This window comes from Ursus arctos, unplaced genomic scaffold (assembly GCF_023065955.2).
Source record: "Ursus arctos isolate Adak ecotype North America unplaced genomic scaffold, UrsArc2.0 scaffold_5, whole genome shotgun sequence".
Classification (NCBI taxonomy): Eukaryota; Metazoa; Chordata; class Mammalia; order Carnivora; family Ursidae; genus Ursus; species Ursus arctos.
In genome coordinates this window covers 56,555,485-56,580,334 of record NW_026623067.1, presented here as the reverse complement: position 1 = coordinate 56,580,334, position 24,850 = coordinate 56,555,485, and positions in this window count along the sequence as shown.

The following is a 24,850-nucleotide window of genomic DNA, read 5'->3' as shown; positions in this document are numbered from 1 at the left end:
ACACCTGAAACTAATATGATGCTTTATGTTAACTATACTGGAACTAAACTTTTTTCAAAACTTTCTCAGTTCCATTGACTTCTTATTTTAAAGTGTTTCTCTTTACTGGTGTTCATTGCACTTTCGTCCAGGTTAAACATTACTCTCTTTGGTACATATTAATAATCTCTTAGGCAGCACACTTTTCATATCTACATTGTCTGCTCCTCACCTTCCCTGTCTCCAGAAAAGAAATGACTGGTATTTTTCTTCTATTTACTGACTTTCAATCCATAGCCTTCCAAAGGAACTGAGGCTCACTCCGTTCTAACCAACATCTTTATCACTATTCGGAAGAAAATCATCTGCAAATAAAGGACCCCTGGAGTTGATGCTAAACTGGGACGTGCTGGAGATGTAGGAAAGACTATGTGCTTTGCAGACGGCCTCTGAAGGAACAAAGCAGAGAAATTAGACAAAGCTTTCCATTAATTTTGTAAAGATTTCAATTTAAAAACTTTCAATTTCAGGGTGCCTGGATGGGTCAGTCGTTAAACAACTAACTCTTGATCTCAGCCCAGGTTTTGATCTCAGGGTCATGAGTTCAAGCCCCATGTTGGGCTCCAAGCTGGGTTGGAGCCTACTTAAAACAACAACTTTTGATTTCATGGCTTTCAATTTTTTTAAAGTCTCAATGTTCACTATGTTCACAGCACTGCTAGGTACTATGAGGACTGTGGAGATAAAAAAGACACAGTTCTTGCCCTTGATCTTTGAGTCTAAGCATACCCATAAATACCCATAATATAACATCTCAGTGAGGAAAGCGTCCTAATAGAGATAAGGAAGCCCTAAGAAGTCAGAAATTAATTCCCACTAGAGAGAAAACTTCATGAAAAAATGGTATATGAGCTGCTGCGTCTTAGAGGGTGGGAAGAATTTCAACAATAACAAACATCCCACTCTGGATGTATGCAAACTTATGGAGGCAACTGCATCTGGGGAAAATGAGTAGCCTGGGATGCTGGAGGGTAGGGTACAGAGACAATGTAAAAGGTGCGGAAACAAGACTAGAAGAGGGAGCTGTAGAGCAGAAAAGGGAAATTCAGAGCAGCAACAGATCATTCCAAATTTGGATCCCATGAACAAAAAGTAGAAGCATAAGTAAACCCAAAGGATTCCATTTTTAAAATACTAATGCTAAAAGCAAGCTTTTTTACCTAAAAGATCTAGCTACTAATAAATAATAAAAGTAGCTTATATCAGGTATAGGAAGGTATCAGTAATGAAGAGATATATGCCCCAGGACAAAGAAATCTTTCTCTGGTTTCTTTTGCACATCACACCTGGAGTGCAGCAGAAGGAACAGCACACACCTAGAACACACTTCCTATGCCACAGGTGTCCCACGTCCTCTAGCTTTTCTGGATCCAGAGCTCCTAAGCTTGTAGGAACTGTAGAATTAGTACTAAAGCAGCAGACTAGGATGCCCTAAGAGATGAACTATATGACTTAACAGAGAAAAACTTGAATCCTTCAATGGCTGCTCATTGCCTACAATTTCAAGTTAACTTCTCAGCATGGTGTCAAAGTTTCTCATAGTTTGATCTTGGCCTGTATTTCCAATCTCCTTTTCCTCCCCTTCCAACCAGTTCTAGCAGATATCTTCTATTTTATTTGGTAGATACACCATATTTATTTCTTACTTTTGCACTGAATGAGAGGAACAGACTGTTATGCTACCATAACAACTCCAAAATCTTAGTGACCTGAGAAAAAGCAGAAGTATTTCTCACTCATCTTACATGTATATCAGGGTCAGTGAAGCACTGTGTTCATCACAGTCACTCAGGGACCAAGAATGACAGAATAATCACCAGGTCTGATATTGATGGTTGTGTTCCAGAGAGGTGGGGGCGTAAAGAGCTCTGGAAAGTCTTGAACAAGCTATTAAAAGCTTAGGCCCAGAAGTGATGTTTCACTGGTTTCCAACTCATTAGCCTGAAGAACTCGTCAAATGGCTCAATCAAGGTAAAAGGCAGTGTAGTGTTACCGTGCCTAGAATGCACTGGCTACCACATGAACTCTGCCTGTTCATTCCTCTGCCTTTGTCCATGCCCTTCTCCATGCCTGGAACATCCTTCCCATGACTTGAACATCTAAAAAGCTCATGTTTCTGAGAGACTATGGACTAAGAGAAACAAACTGAGGACTTCAGAGGGGAGGGGGGTGGGGGAATGGGATAGACCGGTGATGGGTAGTAAGGAGGGCACGTATTGCATGGTGCACTGGGTGTTATACACAACTAATGAATCATCGAGCCTTACATCGGAAACCGGGGATGTACTGTATGGTGACTAACATAATATAATAAAAAATCATTTAAAAAATAAATAAATAAAATAAATAAAAAAAATAAAAAGCTCATGTTTCAAGACCTATCTCATCTGCCACCTTCTTCATCCACTGGCCGTCATACCACCAGGTTTACCTTGCCTTTGTTTCCATAAACATTTATACATGTACTTATTAAAACACCCAACATGCATTATATATTATCATATGCCTATCTCCCTAGCTAGACAAAGAAATCCTCAATGGCAAAGAATACATCTAATCACCTTGGTACTCCCAGTATTTAGCATGGTACCCGATACACAAGTGAGGAGGAGAAAAGCTAGGTGCTATGAAATGAAAGATAATACTCAGACACTAATTTGGTGACATGCAATCAATTACACTATTTATTACAGAAGAGATTCATCAAGCAATTTAAAAGCACTGCCAATTTACTGTCTAAAAGCACCATTACTACCCTTTTATCAGGGAAAAATTATGCCAGAGAGGGATAAATTTGTTTCACAGGTAGTCAATTTCAGAAGTAGGATTTCTGGGGTACAGACTCTGGCCTCTCTCAACATTTCCTCCAACAATTAAGGGCATTTCAGTTGCAAAATGGAAAATTTATGCCAAGTACAAAATTTGCTCTGTCACTAGGAAGAAGGGTATTGTCACCATGCCCTTGTTATGGACTTCTTCAGTGTTTTTCCCACATATTCCCTATGATGTGATATGGAAAGAAAACTGGGATAGGATCAAATCCTAAAGAATCTTGGGAAGTTTAAAACCTGTTTCTGATCAGCAGTCTCCAGATCATAGACACGACTCCTGTGCTGGGCAGGGTTTGGCTTTGATGGCATCTAAGGTCACTTTTACGATCATGATTCTGGGACTCTCCTATGCCTCCTTGAGAACTCATTGAAGTGAAATCTATTTCTTTTGACATAAACTATAACCTCAGGAGAAAAAGAATACCATCTGGCATGATCCAAAGAGGCAGGGCCTAAGAGCAAAAGTGTATTTTATAGGAAAAAGGATCCTGAACAAGGCCCTCCTTTATTCTTTAGTTAATCTGCGGCCCTGACATTTCTCTACTGCGCATCAGCAGAAGGTGAATCTGGTTCTGGTTTTAACAAAAGATCCATCATGTTGGCCTGGCTTACCAGCTAAGTCAGGCCCAACTTTTCCTGCTCTGCAAGCTAGATGTATTGACATTCAGATCTGTGCACCTCCCATCAAACTGCCTCTGTAAAGCCAGGCTGGTAAGGCCTCTGAGATGGATTGGGCTAGCAATTATTCCTTAAGCTCCCCTAATATTTTTGGAAAGCCCATAGGGACTGTGGTTATTACTCGGGAAGGTGAGATTAGACTGTAACTTTGAGAAGAGTGAAGCCCAGAGAATGGCAGGTTTGCCCAAGGTCATGTGTCAAGCTTTCCTCTCCTATAAATGGACTACAGGAAGACAGGTGTTTGGAAGCCCTGTTTAACTTTATGAATGGGATTATAGACAAGTGGAGCTCTTACATTTCTATATAAAAGAAGCTTAAAGATTTTAGGGAAGGCAATCTCATCAGAAGAAGGGTACAGAGTGTGGGATGTCTTAAAGCTGCATTTGCCATAAAGAGTTCACTGATTTATGGGGATCTTAGGGAGAAAACAATGGTGATTATAGGAATACTTTTAAAAAGCCTCGATTTTCCTCAGTACCTAACACTCCCTTCATTTCCTACCCTTCTCTAGGAAACACAGATCTTCAATCATACTCTCCTCTCAGACAAGTTCCAGGGCCCCTATTCATCTGACGCTGTGGTGTCTATCATGTCAGTCTCTGTCTCCTGCACCCCTGAACTGCTGTGATGGTCTATGTTACAACATGTTACTGTTCACAAACATTTAGTGGCCCTCCCTGGAGGAGGATTATACTTTGGACTTCTGCAAAAGTATATCCTTTTCAACTTCTATGTGGTCATGTGACTCACTTTGACCAATGAAATACAAGCAGAAGTATGAGGCACTGTTTTCATGGGGAAGCTTTAAAAACCAGTGCATACTTTGCCCTGCTTTCTTTTTCTCTCTTCCATGCTGATTGGCAATGTTCCAGATAGAGGCAGCTCTGTCAGCCTGTGTTATGGAGAGTTCTGGAGAGAAGAAAATGTTGAGCAGAGCTACAAGCAGCCCTCATGGACATATAGTGTGAATGAGAAATAAACGTTGTGGATTTAAGCCACTGAGCTTTTGGGGTCATTTTTTACTGCAGCATAATTTGGCTTTATCAGGCCAACTCAGGTACACAGATTACCATACCCATCAACCCATCTCATAGATAGTACTAGTTATCTATGCTGCATAACACATTACTCCAACATTTAGTGGCTGAAGACAACATGTCTTTATTATCTCATCATTTCTGTGGGTCAAGAGTCCAGGCATGGCTTAACTAAATCATCTCTTTCAGCATCAGCACAGGCTGTAATCATAAAGTGTAAGATGACTGGGGCTGCAGTCATCTCAAGGTTCAATTGAGGCAGGATCCACCTCCAAGGTAACTCAGTGGGCATTGGCAGGATGTCAGAGAACTGATCTCTCATCACTTTTGCCATATTCTATTCACTGGGTCCTGCCCACACTAAAGGGCAGGAAATGACATAAGGCATGATTATCAGGAGGCAGGGATTAATGGGAACCGTATTAGAAATTGTATCACAATGATTGTAAAAAAAAAAAGTAAAATTAAATGCATAAGAAATGAGCAAGAACATAAGCTTGAGTGGTGAGACAAGAAAGAGAACTGGGGAATTTTATAACTGTGGCTCTGAAGCCCAGAAAGGTTAACTATCTTGCCTAGGATATGCAGTTAGAAGTAAAGCCAGAATGAAAATTCAGATCAGCACTCTTTCCACTAGACAGTGGTAAGTGAAAAATTAAATAGCAATATAAGACAAATTACATTCAACTGAAACAAAAGCTAGGCCATCAGTTGCTAATTGAATTGTCACATAAATCATCCAGACAATGAGTGAATTAAAAGTGCAGAAAGACAAGCTCTTTAGGCTAGGGGCAATCAAAGGTAGGACATAATATGAGCTAGACTTTGAAGGGTAGAATTGTTTGAGCAGAAAAGAAGGGAAAAGTGTTCTTGGCAAGTAAATGGCCAAGCTGGGAGTTCTTCAGGGGAACCCTCAGGCATCACACAGAAATGCTGACGTCTCTACTCTTCTGTCTTCAATCTTAACTCATCAGGTGACAGACATTTTCCAAACAGACTAACTCTGGAACATTGTGCATCAGAGGTGAGGCCATATAGACAGAACCTTCAATTTACCCTTAGATAAGTGGTACCCAACCTGAGGAGAAAGGATCAGAATCAACTAACAATTTTTACTTGGGAAACTACAGATGCTTTTACCCTACCCCCAAAACCTGAGGCACCAGAATGTCTGTGGAGGAGGGCAGTGGAGCTCAGGTAGCTTGAAAAAGTCACCCTAAGTGATCTCATATAACCCCCTGGTTAGGGAGCACAGTTGTGGGGCTTTTTGCATCATCTGGTGAGGTCTCAGGGTATACACATCGCCCTACAGAGAACTCCAAGGCAAGGTCTTTTCAGGATGCCGATACCCTCCCTCATAAAACATGAACAGCTTGATAGCTGAGCCAGGAGGGATTGATGTCCCCTCAATTAAGGGGTCATGAACACACCCCAAGGGGCTTTCCAAGGGTGCTTGATGTACAGAGATAAGCCCCCAAAATAATAACCTTAATAGTAATCAAACCTTGATGAAAGACTCATTTTTGCCCACCTTGACAGATACTGTGTTCCCCATTCTATAGGTGATAAAACTGGTAATTTAATGAACTGGATCCAGGTCTGCAAGCCAGTGGGAAGGAATTTGGACCAGATCGTTTACTTGATCAAGTTTATCACTGTTTTAGAAAAGGAGGTGAGAGAAGAGGGAGCAAAAGAGAAATAGAAAACAAAATCTAAACACATTTTCATATATCGTAAGAAGACATAACATAATGTCAAGATCCCCATGGTTCCCTAACAAACCAGGTCGTTTTTGATTGGAAACTGCAAAGATGTCAGGCTGAGCCTCCAAGTGCAAACTTTGACTTTCCCAGTGTGAGTGGAACTCTGTTTCATGATGCAGACCATCAACTCTGGACTGAGGTCCTCCTGTGTGCCCTGCTGAAGACCTCCCGGGACATCAAAGAGACCTCTAAGGGTGCTTTGGCTAATGGAAGAACAAAGATCCCACCCTGCGCAGACACAAAGCCACTACACCTCCCTGACAAGGAGAGACCCTGACAAGGCACTGCTGTTAGCATTTATAATGCTTTTTGCCCAGATGCAAATGTCATTTTCTGCCATTTGCACTGCTGACCAGGGTGGCCCCGGAAGAAGGCATTGCTGATGGACACAGCCTTTGCCCAGTGCCCTGCAGGGGGGTTGGAATGCACTATAACTGTAGCTTTGCCCATGGCAGCCGTCAGATACCCACAGAGACCAATCTTTCCCAGTGCTTGCTAATGAAATTTCTCCTCAGGGGATGAAAAAGTCTTCAAAGGAAACTGTCAAGTTTATTTTTTTTATCCTTATACGTTCTTTCTCAAGCAAGGGTACACAAAAAAGAGCAAGTAGCCTCCAAACACCATTACCTGTTTCCTAGGAATTTTAAGATTTGCCATATGATAGTCTAGAGGTCCAAGCATTTCAAAGGGAAACTTTAAATAATGCTTTGTTCCTTTCTTGTCTATTCTCTTTCTCCAGGATTCTGCAAAAACACATCTTAGCTCTAGAGGTGTGGACATAAAAGTCCTAAAAGCCCAGTTACATGGGAATAAATCAGGATAAGTGAAGGGGCTGCCCAAAAGGAGCTGGGAGACAGGTAAAACCTGTGTTGCATTCAAGACTTCATAAGCCCATTTCTCTGACAGAGACCCAAGGCGCAAGTGTTATTTACGTGGAAACCCTAAATAGTTTCTTAGTGGGGCTACAAATTAAAACCACCTTGGGAGCTTTTCAAACAAGACCCAGCACTGGAGATTCTGATTCAATTGTCTTGGGGTGGTGCCCAGGCAAGGGTCCTTTCAAAGCTCCCCAGATGGAAGGTGGAGGGACCTCACTGTCCATGAGCAGTATGGCCGGCCTGGTGCCTAGTGCACTGAACTGCACATCTGGATCCGTTCCTTTGTTCTGGCCTAGGGGTTGCACATCCACGGGGGTTTGTCTGGGGGCCAGCAAGTAAGGTAAGGCCCAGATACAAGGCAACAGACAGTGGTAGAGCTTCCAGTTTTTCAAGAGGAGATAGAAATTTGGATTTTTACATGAAACTTCCTGATTTTACAATGTTGACAACTGATTTAAAATGGAACTCTTTGAAGTGCATAAGGCGGCAGCCTTGGTTTCCACCCATGGCATTTCCTACACTGGGTCCTCAGGTGACCTGGGGATCTCTCTCTCTGGGATCAACTAGCAAAACTGAAAAAGAAAGCACATCTGCAGAGCTTGACTGCATGTTCTGGTGAACACTGGCCTCCTGTCAGTTGGCCTTCATCATCATTCATACATATGTGTCTTTAACTGACAGACTCGGGTTGCAGGGAGGGCACAGGAAGTCCCTGTAACTAACATGGGTGACCCTGACCTTGAGAGGCTTCACTAGGCCTTAAACAAGAATGTGCCAATGGAGGGCGCCTGGGTGGCTCAGTTGGTTGGGCATCTGCCTTTAGCTCAGGTCATGATCCCAGGGTCCTGGGATCGAGCCCCGCAGCGGGCTCCCTGCTTAGCAAGGAACCTGCTTCTCCCTCTGCCTGCTGCTCCCCTTGCTTGTGCTGTCTTTCTCTCGCTCTTTTAAATAAATAAAGTCTTTAAAAAAAATGTGTGCCACTGGTCCAGGACTTTAGAGGAAACGCAACAAAAATAAGGAGGAGAATAAGTGAACCCCCAAAAGAGCATTGTTGAGCCTTTTTGTTAAGATCACCAGTCAGAAAGTACGGTGTATGCAAAAGAGCAAAGGTCCTGAAGCCAGACACTTACCTGCTGTACGGGTACAACCCCCCGGACTGGCAAACCACAGTGTCTTCCAAGCCTCAGATTCTTCAGCCATCAAGTGGACATAAAAATAACTTCCCCATAATACAGTATGGAGGTTCCAAAAATAATTATATACGTACAATGGAATATTATTCAGCCATAAAAAAGGATGAAATACTACCCTGTGCAATGACATAGATGGAAGTAGAGAGTGAAACGCTAACCTAAAAAGACAAATACTGTATGATTTCGCTCAGACGTGCAATTTAAAAAACAAAACAAAGGGAAAAGAGAGATAAACAAAGAAACAGACTCTTAACTCTGGTGAACAAAGAGAGATTTACCAGAGGGGAGGTGGATGGAGGGAAGGGTGAAATAGATGAAGGGGATTAAGAGTACACTTATCTTGATGAGCACCGAGTAATGTATACAATTGGGTTTTTTAAAGATTTTATTATTTATTTGAGATAGAGAGAGTGTGAGTGGGGGGCAGAGGGAGAGGGAGAAGCAGGCTCCCCACTGAGCAGGGAGCCTGACACGGGACTCGATGCCAGGACCCCGGGATCATGACCCAAGCCAAAGAAAGATGCTTAACTAATTGAGCCACCCAGGCGCCCCTCTATACAACTGGTGAATGACCAAACTGTATATCTGAAACTAGTATAACACTGTACGTTAAGTATACTGGAATTAGAATTTAAAATTTAGTTTAAAAAAACAAAACAAAAACAAAAACAAAAAACGCTCCCCATAGAGTTGCAATGGTGAGACAGGATGAATTTGAAGAGCCCGACACATGGAATGCACTAAATTCCCAGTCAGAAAAGTCATCCGTGTTCATGCCTTGATAATCTAATTAAAGCATCTCAGAATTCCTACTGTTGAAAAGTTCTTCCAAATAGATGATTTAATTCTAAATTCCCCGCAACCGCTGCAAGCACACATTCCTTCTACACGTGGGAACACGGATGACAAATGCCTCCTTCCATCAGAGCTCTCTCTTCCTTCCAGCATTTCAGAAGTGGTCCCCGTCACCCTCTGAATTCTGCCCACCCTTCCACAATACTTCAAGTATTTCACAGCGTTACTGTATCACCTGCCACTCAGCACGTCGCAAGGTAGAAACATCATGACGAAGCCGTCTGCATGTGGTCCCCTGACACATTTACCCTTAGGGAAGAGGCTACGTGTTATGCATCTTTTCATCTTCTTCAGATACAGAAACGTCACCCAGGAGACCAAAATGTCCCTCCAGGCACTTTCTCCCAGCCTCTTTCTGCCAAGCCCCATCTCGCCTCCAGCACCTGCTGCCAGTTCTGAAATCACCTTTCCCATCTCGGTGGGCTTTGCACTCTAAAAAGCAGCTACAGTCATGGCTTCCCTTCCTCCACAACATCTGTCTATATTCAATTTAATTCCACAAACACGCGGGGACTTCTGTCACCAACCACTCTACTAAGGCCCTGAGGAGGAAGAGCTGAGTAACGCCCAGCCCTTTGCCGGAGCTGCCCACAGTATTAACGTTGTATATCAAGTTTGCTTGAAGTGATGGCAGCCCACCCGTGGTTGGGCAGCTTTTGATTAATATTTCTCTGCTCTACATCTTTTTACCAAGCCTGTGATTCTGATCCCCTGGCCCAGGAGTGGAGTCGGTATGGCTATTGACTCATATAACTGATTATTTTATACAATGAGTTTTCATGTCTACATGGATCTCAAAGGAGATTAGGATGTGCTGCCCCAAAATGTGCCACCCTGGCATAAAGATTATTCCGATAAGACTTGGAGCTGAAAGCAACTGAGAATCAATAGGTACAGGATATATCTACTTAAAAGCAAAACACGAATTTCGTTTGTGAAGGTGTCCCCCACCCCCTCCTGTGTCAGGAAGAGAAGAGTGACCATTATCATCGAAGATGGAGAGCCGTCACCAGCATGAACCTGCAAAAACAAACCTTAATAACATAGCCCTCACCTTCCATTAGCCTCCCCCATGTCCTTCCTAGTTGCTTCTTCACAATTTATTGCCCCTTGAAGCCCACACCCTCTTTGCTTTGGTAGGAAGAGTAGAGGCTAAATGATTCTCTGAGTTTCACTTTCCTGTGAATTCCCATGCAGATAAATATTCCTAAAAATTGTGTGCCTTTTCTCCTGTTGATCTGGGTATGGTCACATCGGTAGGCCCCCATTCACAGAACCTAAGAAGGTGAAGTTTTTCCTCCCTCACGATTCTCTTCAAAGCAGACATTCTCAGGGATGGTATACTAATACTCGAAATCTAAGAGCCTGCAGCCCATTCTTGAAAGGTTCACTGTAGTTCATCCAACCATAAACGACAACTGAACCCTTATGCACGCAAGGTTGTCGACGGAGAATTGCCAACACTTATTTACCCTTAAGCCATGACTATGCTGCTGGGAGTGGGATGAGGGGACATCGAACTATGACAATCAGTGTGAGATGAGCTCATAGAGGAGGAAAACACACAACTCCCCACACTGGAACCCACAAGCTGGCCTTCTAGCCCCCTTCAAATCCCTTTCTCCAATATGGCAGCCTCTTAGATCTTTTTTTTACGTATGAATTGAGTCTTCCCCTTCCCTGCTTAGATCCCTGGAAGCCTTAACTTTGTACTCAGAATGATTCCTAATTCCCTTCATGGCCCGCAAGAGGCAGGGGGACCTGGTCTTGCCACCCTCCCGGTCCCCAGGCACTTGTTCTACGAGCATCTGCTAGGCCGCAGACCTCCACTAATCTCATCTCGTCTGCGCCCCCCCAGACCACGTACACCCGCACGTGTCTTCTCATCTTCTAAGTCTTTTGCTCTAATGCCACTTCATCCAGTCCTTTTCCAGCCACTCGAAATAGCTGCCTTTGTTATTCTTTATCACAGAGTTCCAGTTCTGTCCCAGCACTTATCACTACCTTGAAAGTGATTCATTTTTTTCCTTGTTAGATGTTTATCTTTCCCCTTAGACTGGAAACTCAATGAGGCCAAGGATCTGAGCTGAGGAGAACAGCGCCAGGCACAGAATGTCCAGGGAATGAACAGTTTTGAACAAGGAAACGAGTGGAAGGTCAGCCTTCTGGGCAGGCCCGCCCCACCTGCCCCTTCCTCTGACATGCTGGGCTCGCGCCATCTGCACCCAGCCACCCCTCACCTGCTCATGGCTTGGCAGGTGCACACGCTCCCACAGACCCCCAGCATGTCCAGCAGTATCTCAGGGTCAACCCCTCTGCAGCTGCATTCCTGCTTCCCCTCCCTTCCCCAGGAAAGCCTTTGAGAAGCCTACTGGGTAGAAATACAAGTCCGTTCCTCCCTCTCCCTCCTCACCCTTCCTTTTGCGCGCGCGCGCGCGCACACACACACACACACACACACACACACACACACACACGGAGCACATCTAGCGTTCCACAGACAGACTCGAACTCCCCAGGAACATCTCCTGTGAGGGACAATTTGGCTTTATTTTAAGATCTTAAACTCCTGGTCCTTCATGCCCAAGCTGTTTCCCAAGGGAGTCTATGCTGGGCTTTGCTCTGGGGCATCCGCCTATCCCCACAAGTCAGGCCCGTGGATGGCCTCGCCGCTGTCACCCAGGACATCGGATGTGACCAGAGTTCCCGACAGTCTCAGCGAGTGACTGTGGACTGCTGGGTGACATCATACATGACCCAGCACCAGACTTTCAATGTGACACAGCACAGGCTTAATTCTAAGATCTGGAAAATACAGACTTCATGCCTCCAGAACAAAATGGCTAAGATTTCTTCTCCTAGGGATCAGACAGATTGAGCTGAAATGGGTGTTGATAATACCCCCTGATTGCATCTCAAGGACCATTTCCCCGAACTAAGCCTGGGTCTTGCTGTCAGAGAGCTTATTCCTTTAAAGCTACATTCACCGGGGAAATATTTCTTCTAAAATATATAGCACTGGAGAAATGGAAAAAACCTTTTACAATTGTATAGTGAAGAGGTAAGGGGGTGTGGGGATAGTAACCTAATTAATTTTTAGGATAGCAGAGAGCTTCTTTTTCAAAAGCAGCCCTGAAGAAGAGATGCATTAGTGCTCTTAGAGGGGATGCACTGAATGGATGTGGACATCAGAGCCCCGCTACAGACACGAATAACAGAAGCTCCCAGATCCCTTCCTCTGGGCCAGGCACTGAGCTAAGCAGCTGATAGGCATTTCTCGTTGACAATGAGGGTCAGGAATTATTCTCCCATTCTTATGTAAGGAAACTAAGGCTCAGAGAGGTTAAGTAGTCATACAGCTTATGAGTGGTGAATCTCAGCCCTCACCACAGGGCTCCATCAGTTCTTGCCACCATCACTAGGCTTTTGAACTAGGGGATCAGTGAGAAATCCAGGGAAGGTAACAAGCTTAAAATTCACTCTCCACCACCCACTGCCATGTGGTTTTCTCCCGCCCCCGTCCAGGTTGCCTCCACACCAGCAGCCCTAGGCAGTTGGCTCTCAAGGCTGCTGCTTCATAATAAGGTTTGCAGGACCAGTGAGGGAAGGAAAGAGCAGGAAGGCAAAAGCCTCAAGACCTCCCCCTGCTACCTACTCACACTGCCCCAAGCCACGCCCATCACACAGGACACCCATGGCTTGGCTTTGTAACACTAACAGCATTTTCACCGAATCTGAAAACAACATACTTTTAAAAAGCTGCTCCCTTCCAAAGCTCTACACACAGAAATGAATCTAATGAGTGCCCTTTAAATACAATCTAGCACAGGTTTCTTTTGTGATAGAAATAATAATGAATGTCTACCATCTACTATTTGCCATGTGTCAGATGCTTTACACAGGTATTTCTCTTTAAAGTTCTATCATAAATAATGTACACTATACCAATATTTTAATAGCTATTAACTTAATAGTTAGTATCTTACTAATTATGAATACACTAGCCAAGTATTTTATTTATCCATTTTATATTCTTACCAAAATTAACAATTTAATTCTTTGACTTCTATAGCAATTACAGTTCAGAACAGGGCCAGGCCCTACCAAGATTCATTCATTTAGTCCTAACAATGCTATGTTATTATCTTGTTTTTTTTGAAGATGAGGAAACTGAGGCCCAGAGAGCTTAAGTAATTTGTTCAAGGTCACACAGCAAATAGGTACAGAGCTGAGATTTGAACCCTAGCAATCTGATTTCGGAGTCCAAGCTTATGACCTCCATGCTCTGCTGCTTCAAGTCCTTCATAATCCCAGTGGCTCTTAAGACAGCAAATGGTAACTGCACAAAACTCGTAATTGAAAAAAAAAAAAAAAAAGATTAGCAGAATCAGGGACAAGTCCACCCTTGTGACAGAGTCAAAATCATATACAATTCATAGAAACATACATTGTGTTGAGATCAAAATAAATGGTACATGCTTAATGTTACATGTCATAGAGATACTAATTTTTTAAGATAAAGTAAATAAAGACTTTGAAATGTTTACAACACTTACAAGCATTCTTATCTGTAACTTGATAGTGTTGCCCTTTATAAATCAACAGGAAAGGTTTATAATGGATGTTTATGCAAGCAGTAATTGATCAGCTAAAACCCACACGTAGATGAATCTTGGGGGAACAGACCATAGCTACATAACTCTGTGTGTGTGTGTGTGTGTGTGTGTGTGTGTGTGTGTGTGTGTGACAGAGACAGAGACAGACAGACACAGACACACACAGGGGAGGGAGGGCGCTAGGACCTACAACGCAACCTGCAAGGTTGACTTAGGAGAGGGAGGACACTCGCGTAGAATACATAGTGTGTCTGCTGTCACACAGTTAAGCAAGTGGCAGAGCCAGGATTTGAAGCAGAGCTGATCCAAAGCCTACGTGATTTCTGACCACTACACTGCCTTTCTGAGAGAATGGATGAGAAAGGATTTCAGTTATGTTTTCCTATAAAACCTTAAATTGAGGTTGAAAGCTATTTAATCAAGGGATAAACAGACCTAAGACTCATAAAGTATAATTTATCTGCCATTCTTTGATTAATTTTCTTTCCTTCAAAAACTTTCTGTTCCTAGGATCTTTCATTTATCATAGTATTAAAAGGATTAGCTATTTAGTGTAAAATTCTGTGAGGTTTGCTCTAAGTTTGGAATTCATATCTTATATTATTTCTTTTTAGTTTACCATAAACTAACTGTTCCTTTCTCCGTTTTTCTAAATGACTTATTTTGAACCAAAATATATAGCAAAAGAAACCAAGGAGTTTTGTGGGAAACCTACCTATGGATATTGTTATGCATTTATTGTCTATTGTTGGTCATGGAAATCATGATCTTTACCACAATGGTGATGGACAGGACAATTCTGGGTAAGCGCTGTCTACAAAGCAGACGAGACAGAAGAGGGAGGGAGGAGGAGAATTGTTAGACTTCATCGTAACTGGGTCATAAAGCAGAACAAAATGCCTGTGAGCTGTGTGTCTTCTTTAAGATGCTTTATTAAAAAGCACATTCTGCATTTCCTTGCCTTTAACCACATCTTCAAGACAAGTTTCTGCCCTCTGCTTTGTTTCAATTGGCTGGCTAACCCCGAGGTGAGTCAAGCTAACTTCCCAAATGTCAGGCACATTGAGAAAAGGATACTGGCCGTTAGGGTAGAGTCTTGGCTTCTCCTGCCAGGAAGTGACTGCCTGGAGGGGCACCTCCATCCCCCACTAACTGGAAAGAGTAAGGGACCCACTTAGTGGGAATGCTTACTCTATTCTTTATTGTCTATGAATGTCTCTATCTCAAACTACTTTGGAGACTAAGGTTAAGGTTAGGGTCAGAAACAGGGATTAGCCAAAGCAATGCCCTGAATTTTCCTTAGGTAAAGCTACTTCCCTCTTCTTCTGCATATTTTTGTGTTCTTTAGGGATCCCAAGAAACCGTAATGGGGTAGGATCTGCCGGACACTGCACTGAGCCTTACCCTTATTACATGGCAACTCTGTTCAGGGAGTGATGTCTTTTGCACCTTTGCCCAGATAAGAAAAGGAGGGGCAGGCTGGGAACTACACAACCAGGCAAGCTGGCTCCAGAGTCAACTACAAAGGATAAAATTTTGCCAGCTGAGCACCCCAGCACCCCTGCAGGTACAGTTGGTAGAATAATGGTAGAACTTGGTACAGTTGGTAGAATAATGAAGAAGGGACCTGAGAAGAGGAAGGCCAAGCAGGGAACTGAGTGCCAAGGGAAGGACTCACAGTCTGTGCCATCCTCTCTACCCTCTGGACATTGAAAGGCAAACATAAACTTCTTCTTTTTTTTTTTTTTTAAAGATTTTATTTATTTATTCGACAGAGAGAGAGACAGCCAGCGAGAGAGGGAACACAAGCAGGGGGAGTGGGAGAGGAAGAAGCAGGCTCATAGCGGAGGAGCCTGACGTGGGGCTCGATCCCAGAACGCCGGGATCACGCCCTGAGCCGAAGGCAGACGCTTAACCGCTGTGCCACTCAGGCGCCCCCAAACATAAACTTCTAGAACCACCTTCAGTGCTGTTATCCGGGTCCTCAGAGGCCTGAACAGGGAGAAATGGAGCTAAACCGGAATTTCCAGATTTTGTCTTGAGCCTGCTGAAAGCTAAGAAAGGTCTGCTTGAGGGAGATTGCGGAGTGTGTCCTTGGAAATGGACTTTAAAGAGAGAACGGACAGTCCTCTCTCCTGGATTTTGGACTTGGTTCCATCAAACCAGGATATTCTGCTATTGCCCCAACCCCACCATCAGTGAAGTCCTCTTTTCTCCTGTCTGCCCCTTTCTTCCCCCTTTTCTACAATTCTTCACTAATTTGACATTTTGAAATATTCCACCACTTGTCTAAAACTCAGTCACGCCATCCAATAATTCCTTGAGCTCTTTGATATACAGACAATTAAATTGTTCTTGGCTCAGTAATAAGACTGTGTCAGAATGAGAAAGAAATAATGTTTCAAAACTTCTTGTCCCCACAAATCACCACTCTTTCAAGTCTGCAACAAATGTCTACAATTAAATTTCCATTAAACAGAAAAAAAACCCTTAAAAATTTTATCTAATAAACCCTAATTCTTGGAACAATAAAAACTGTTCATGTAGACAATATCTCTGTAAATTTTTTTCCCCTTGTTGGTCTTCAAATGTATCACATTCAATTCAATGCTCGCTGAGCATTCATTTACAGTGTAAGAAGATTTTAACATCTCCTCTGCCCAAAGCCCCTCTGGGCAGCTGCCATCTCTCAGGGACAATGTTCATCTCTGGGGAGTTTTTCCATTAGCCATGGGTCATCACCACTCTCGAAACTTATGAAGTTTATTTGTTATGTACGTACTTAATGCAGTGCTTTGGCATTAAACAGACTTGAGTTCAATCCCAACCCAGCAATTCTATCCTTCCACATGTGCGTAAACAGTCATGTACATAGATGAATACTGCAGTAGTTTTTTAATAGAAAAACAGGAAATAACCTAAATAACCACCCCTAAGGAAATGCATTGATATGGTGGAAGATTACACAATATTCCTGTTCCATAGTTAACAATTTCAAGTCGACTCCCATGCTGCAATGTTGGTAATGCTTGCTTGAGAACACAAGAGGGATTCAGTGGAAATCTGTATTACCAAACAACAGCTCAACACCTTTGTCCTAAAGATGGATCGCCCGGGGCATCTGTAATAACAGCAGCAACAATCAATGGCAGTTATCCAGCACTTTCCATGTCAGGCACCATTCTAAGTGCGTTACATGTTTTAGCCCAATGAATCCTCCCAACAACCCAATAAAGTTAAGACTATTAGAACCCACATTTCACAGACAAAGAAATTAAGGCACCAAGAAGACAGGAAATTTGCCCAACATCACACAACTAGTAATGGCAGGACTGGAATTCAACCCAGCTAGTCTGATTCTAGATGCTGTGATCCTATCCATTTTGCTGTTTGTTCTTCCATTGGAAGCGAAATGGACAAATGTCAAAATAAAATGTGAGTGGGAAAGGAGAAGGATATAAAATTTTATGTAAGACATCATTTATAGAAACTTAAAGAGCACATATATAATAATACTTACTATTGGCTACTAATACACAAATATACCATGTGAAAGTATCTTTAAGTGGACTGGAAGAAGTTACACCTAACTCCTGAAAGTGGTTCATCAGGGAAAGAGGGGGGAAACAAGTCATGCAGAGGTGGGAATGAGGAAAGAGGTGGAACTTAGTCTCTAATATTTTATTTCTTTAAAAAGATCTCAGCTTCGATGAGTATACAAAGTCAATGCATCACCCTTTCAGTTTTTCCAGGAGTCCAACAAAAGGTACCTATTTTCCCCCATCATTCATATTTGCAAAGCCCAGAATCCACAAGCACGCTTTAATCTTACCTATTAGCATTTGTATTATTAAGATACAGTTTAAATGACATTTACTTTTAAACAAATTTTATTAAGCTATGCATTTTAATGTTCTGAGTCCTTTAGGAGGAAAAAGTCAAATAGGTTAAAACAAACACATTTTACTTTCTTTTGGTAAAAGTGATGCAGGTTCATTTTAGCAACTTCAGAAAATTCCAGTATATGCAAAAAGAAGACACCTCACTGATACGCCACTGTTTACATTCCCAGGTCTATTGTTCAAAGGTTCTTCTATGATTAAATATACACAGAATTTTGATACAAAAATATCCATCTCCATAAACTGCTATTTTCCACTAATACAGGCCAAATGTCTTTACATTCTTTCTGCATTTTAAACAGTTGCATATTTTTATTCTCTCAATGCACATATTTATCCAACAGTTATTGTCCCCCTGAAAAAAAAAAGGTTAAAGACATTTTCAGAAAAATGAAAGCTGGAACGCTCTATTGCTAGCAGACCCACATGACAAAAAAACAAAAAATCAAAAACAAAAACAAAAAACATGTTAAAGGAAGTTCTGTGGCTGAAGGAAAATCATTCCAGATGGAAACTCAGATCTACACAAAGGAGGAAAGAGCATCAGATGGTAAATACGTGGGTAAACAACTTTTCTGTTATTTTTTATAGACATGTAAAAAACAAAATCTTGCAATTTAAAGCCAAAAGGAGTAACAAGGTACTGTGGTTTTCAAAACAGATGTAAAACTAAAAGGCATGACAATACCACAAAAGGTGGCAGGAGAGAATGGGAACTAACTGGTACAGGGATCTTAGTTTAGTCAAGTGCTTTAATGTTACTGGTAGGAAAATGCGAAAAGATGTGCCCGGTAACCCCAGAACCACTAAAACAAAAAATAGTAAATGGCAGCATACAGACAATTCAAAACAACAACTGGTGCGTCAAGGAGGGAAGGGCCCATCACTGAGAGGTGCAGGCAGACTTCTCCACTGCTTTCAACTGCTGCTCTTCCAGAAATAAAAGTATCCTTAAACGATTCAACTCTGGTCTAATGCCTTTGTCCTACCTTTCAACTCAAAATAGAGAGGCATCCAAATCCACCTGAGCCAACCGCTAAAGAAACTGGACATAGACAAACAGTCCACAGACAGAACTGCGCTGAATCAAACCCACGTATCCTCCTCACAAACGCAAGACCTAACCAGAGAAGACTGGATCACGAAGCTTTGGCAGCAATCACCCTGATTTCCATTGTGACATTATTGCTACCAAAGAGACATGTTCAGATTGACTTTTTAATAAGGTTTGATGTGAAAACAAAGTTTGATGTATGATAAACCAAAGTGAACTACGCTGGCATTGCCAATACCAAGGGATCAATTTTTCTAAGGCTCAGTTCCTTTTTGCATCTGTATGTCCACAGACACACAAGCACAGCGACTTGAGCTTGAATGAGCCCTTTAGGGAACATTCAGCTGTTGATGCCAAATACGAATCAGAGTTCCAGTGACGGAAATCAAACAGACCTTCTGAATCATCCCATCCTGCTGCCTGGATACAGGCATAGCTCTGAGTGTCTCTGGCAAGTCCTCTTGCTCAGGGAGATGAAGCCAGTAGCTACAGGCCTCTGGCAACTGGGATTTTTAAAAATGGTCCTTGAATCTTAACATATACAGTTATCACTCTACCACCCCAGACTTCCTTCGTGGCTTTGGGCAAGCCACCTGACCTAAAAAAATCTTACCTTAGCCACGTGGTAATTATTCTATTACTGTCTGACACTTAAGGCTTACTATGTGCCCTCTATGGGCTCTAAGTGACTCTATGTAGTACATACATATAACAAATAAAATGTTATAAATAAATATAAGACAATTATATATTCACTTAATACTAACAAAAGATAATGAAACAGAGAGAATTTGAATAACTTGCCCCCAATCGAGCCCAAGACTCAGCTCCAGCTCTTCACCTCCATAATCTCCCGTTGGTAGAGGAATGATGGGGGACTAAGATCTCATGACATTAACTTCCTTCCAGGAACAACATCAAAGTGACGGCAGACAGACACTGGGACGTAACATAGTAACCTCACTTCTTGCTCCTACCCCTACTATCCATCTGCTGCACCCACACGCTCCCCTTGACTGCCCCAAATCTTCATCTTGCAAGAGTTTTGCCCAAAGGGTGGTTGGAGACAGACAGCTCCCCTATAACCACCCTGGAGAGGTCCACCTGTGCGCCAGGTCCCATTCTAGGAGCGGACATGTCCAGCCAAGTTGACTTTCTTACCCTAAGGAATTCATTCATCTGTTCGCTCAACATATAGCTATCAAGCACCTGTTTTGTGCCAGGTTAGATACTGTGCCAAAGAATGGGAATACAGTGGTGAACAAAGATGAATAGTCCCAGCCCTTGCAGAACATACAACCAAGTAAAGAGACAGATGGTGTCTCTACTAGAGAGAGGGGGGAAATTAGGGGGAATGTAATGGGAGAGCTCACATTTGAACAACACTTTGAGGAAGAAATGAGTTTGTCAGTCAGACAAGGAGAATAAAATGCCAGGCAGAGGGACAGCATGTGCAAAGGAGAGAAAGAGGCAGACAGATCTGTGGGTTCCAGGACCGTAGGGTTACCAGTGAATGACAGAACAGGAAATCGGGTACAAACATCAGGCCGACTTCTGCTGAAGAAGGCCAGGGAAGCCAGGATAAGTGCTTCCTCACCCCCACATACCCATAAGATGAGAGGAAGGAGCACGGAAGGAAGAAACCGACAACCACGGAGGTTGTCAGTGGATGTGCAAAAGAACTCACGGAGGATGGAAGCACTGGAAAGGATGCTGACTGATGGAGCAGAGGAAGCCACGCTCTGCACAGAGTGGCTGCTACCAAGGACAGAGCCCTTGACAGCCGGGTAAGCTTGGAGTTTCCCAGAGCAGACTCCGAGACAAAGATTCGTGTGCAGGGAGTTTATTTGGGAGGTGATCCCAAAAAAGCAGAATGACAGAGCAGGCAAAATGAGGTGGGAAAGAAAGGGAGAAAGCCCATCAAGTGCAGGTTAATACGAAGGTTCCTGCTGTGGGCCACTGGGGCTCTATCCCGGTGGGGACGAAGAATAGACTACAGAGCTGAAAGATTCAGCAAAAAAACTCCATCCCTCCCTGGGAGAGGGCTGCCCCTGTGGCATTAAGTCACCAGCACGTTCAGGCTGCCCAGTACGCTGAGCAAAGCCACCCTGGCACAGCAGGAAGCCGCCAAGCGAAGCCAGAGAGGAACCCGAGGGCGGAAGTTGTCGGTATCTACCGGAAGTGGAGCTGCGAGCAAACACCGAGGCAGGTTGCGGGGCTGTGGTGCCAGGCATCTGCAGCTTGTGCTGCAAAGGCTCCATACTCAGCCACCAGAATGTGTGCAGGAGAGCGGCAAGGGGCAAAAATCAACTGGGGATTAACTCAAATGCAGTTCACCAAGCAAACAATCCCCCATGCATGGTGGACTCCGCAGCCAGAGGACTACCCTTCTCTTGCTCCATTATCCAACCAAAACTGAATTTCAAATATATTCTCTTCCAAATTCAAAAAGGCCTACCAGGGATTGTGCCTTTTATTGGTAGACAACGAAAGACACAGCAATCTATTTTTCACCTTGCAGGAGCTGCCTCAGCTGGACACCTCCGACCTGCATCCAAACTTCTCTAGGGAGACAGACCTTTCAATGTTCATAGGCTGCATCTCCCACCCTGTGGTTCACCTACGTCTCATCAAGCATCTTAAGCATTTGTTCCTTCCTGCTCATCAGATCTAATAAACATAGTCATCAAAATAGTAATCCAATGGGGAGCCTGGGTGGCTCAGTTCATTCATCATCTTGTCTTTGGCTCAGGTCATGATCTCAGGGTCCTGGGATGAAACCCTACATCAGGCTCTCTGCTCAGCAAGGAGTCCCCTTGTCCCTCTCCCTCTGCCTTTCCCCCTGTTCTCTCTCTCTCTCTCAAATAAATAAAATCTTTCTAAAAATACTGATCCATTGTACTCTTGTATGTCAAAATGTCCAAACCTTTTGTGGACTTATGTTATGACAGAGGGCAGAACAGGTGGTATAGTCCTGAGGCAAGACTGAAAATACACTGTTGGTTGTGCTAGGTAAAAGCAAATTGTTTATGGGGGCTCCTAGGTGGCTCATTCAGTTAAGCATCTGACTCTTGATCTCAGCTCAGGTCTTGATCTCAGGGTCATGAGTTCAAGCTCACATTGGGCTCCATGCTGGGCATGGAGTCTACTTAAAAAAAAAAAAAAAAAGGAAATTGCTTCTGGATACTGTTGGTTGCACTAGATAAAAGCAAACTGCTTCTGGTGATACTTACAAATTGGTAAAGAGTGAAAAACATTTTCCAAGCCAGTATCTGCATACGGTACCAGGGGCTGTACTCCCCTGCAGTATTAGCCATTTCCTCCCTCGCTTTTTACTGCTGCATTTTGTGCTTCTCCCCCCCATTATGGGTCTAGTGACAACAAGAGGAGACTAGAGTGAGTCTTGAGGACAATAGGCGTCCTCTTATAAGGCAATTTCCCCAACTAAGATGATTAGTCTTCAAGCCAGAGGCTAGTCTACTCAGATGAAGAAAAATAGCCTTCTTCCACCACCGAGGCAAGTTCTGAGTAATTGGGATTCAACATTGTCAGCTCTGTCCAAGCCCACTGGATGTCCCCATTCTAAGACTTAAGGTCCCATTCCTTCTCAATATTCTCTCACAAGAGAGTCATGGCAAGGCTATGAATTCAGTGAAAGTTTGAGTTTCATTTTCAGCAAGATTGGCTCTGTAGCTATAAGAAATAAATTATTTTATGGCTACCGCAAAAGCTCTCTGGTTCTCTGTAACTAGAGCTTAGAAATGAAACATCCCATCTTGTCATTTTCTTTCTCTGTGTGATCCAACGTACCCAGGAGAGTCCATCCCAGGCTACCGTCCTTTTTGTCACCAATGCTGCCACCGTGTTCAAGTATAACAGCCACCCGTTCCCCAAAGGTATTTGCTTCAGTGAATGCTTCATCACAGTTAACCATACATGAGATAGTTTAGAGAATTAATTTGCCACCAAACGGATTTTGACAACAAACTTTCAAAAACAAAACAAAAAAGTCCTCAGATTTCATAGCATTGTGATTTTTTAAAGATGATGAACCTGTAGGGAGAAGGGGAGAGAAACTGTATGGAGGAGAGAAGAGGCTATGTAAGCAAGCTAAAATTTTGATTTCTTGGAGCAAGAATTAAATAGACAATTTCTAAAGTTGAAAAGAAATTGTAATGCAAGCACTTACATAGGGATATCACCAAAAGAACAAAACAGAATTACTTGCAAGTGGCTATCTCTGTGGGTAAGGGATGGATGACAAATGTGAATCAGGGACCATGATGAGCCTGTTCGTTCTATTTCTTTTTTAACCGTTTGTGAATATTGATTTTTTTTAATTCTAAAAAACTTAAGCCAGGCCCAGAACACTCAGGGATGCCAAGGAAAGACATTTAAATTTCAAGCCTAAGTGATAGGAAACCAACAAAAGTACTTCAAAGACTGGAATGATCAAAAAGTGGGGTTTTTTTAAAGATTTTTATTTGAGAAAAAGAGAGAGAAAGAGAGAGCATGCATGAGTAATCGGGAGGGGCTGAGGGAGAGGGAGAAACAGACTCCCTGCTGCACGAGGGACTCGGTTCTAGGACCCTGGGATCATGACCTGAGCTGAAGAAAGCCCATTGAACCACCCAGGTGACCCCAGAAAGTGTTTTTTAAAAATGTCATGGGGAGTTGGCTATGTAAAAAGTGTACAGCACTCTTTAGATCCTATGGAGAATCTAAAAAAGTTGAACTCGTAGAAACAGGAGAATGGTGATTACCAGGGCCTAAGGGGTGTCAGGGAAATGGGTAGACATTGGTCAAAGGGCACAGACTTTCAGTGACAAATACACAGACTCTGCAGACCTCATGTATAGCATTGCAACCATAGTTAATAATGACATGCTTTAGTCCTGAAAATTACTAACAGAGTAAGTCTTAAGTCTCTCACCACCTGCAAAAGAAAGGAAAAAAAATCACTAGGTGAGGTATTAGCTTGATATTGGTAATCATCTCAACAGCGTACACATTTATCAAAACATGTTGTACACATTCAATATACACATTTTTTTGGGCCAACTATAGCTATAAAACTGGAAAAGACTTAAGCATATATCAGAGGTCTACAGGAGGGATGCGGCACAGGGTTGTCTGGAGACTGGTCAGAGGGCAACTTGCGTGCTCATGGTTCCCATAGCAGCACAGTTCAGAATCTAGTTCACCTACAATTCAAGCTCCAGCAGCGAGGCTGTATAAGCTATTCCCTCCCCCAAGCAGACAGCACACTAATACAGGCCTTGTCTTCTATTCATTATTCCACCAGGTATCTCTATCACCTTGGGATATAAACACCTGCATATGGCCCCAGACTATGCGGAGGCCCAATCCAGGTGAATCAAGGAGAGAAACTTCCACTATGAACCAAAGAGTCAGGACAGACACCTGGGGGTTAAGAGCCATGTGATAGGGTCTGAATGGCCAGCACGAGTCTCGTCTGGCACCATGCAGGCACCTCCATGCCCACTTCCCTGCTGGCATGCACAGGTGAGACTTGCAAGGGAGGTAATCAAAGTTTAACATACTCAGTCTTTGAAATGATCCTGAATTTGCAATTCCTATTTAAAAATAGTCCCTGTTAATTTTTTTTTAAGATTTTATTTATTTGACAGAGAGAGCAAGAGAGCACAAGCAGTAGAGGAAGAGGGAGAAGCAGACTCCCCGCTGAGCAGGGAACCCGACACAGGCCTCGATCCCAGGACGGTGGAATCATGACCTGAGCCAAAGGCAGATGCTTAACCATCTGAGCCACCCAGGCGCCCCCTCCCTGTTTTTTATTCCACATGTTTATGTAGAATGTATGAATGAAGGGAGGAAGGAACAGCTTCAAAATTGTGGTTCTGTGGCTCAATGACGTCAAGGACCCAGATCCTTTCATGGTGCCCTGGCACCTTCAGTGTCAGCTTCATCCCCTGATGGACAGCAACAAGGCTCCACAGATCCAGAGTCTCATCCCCACATGACA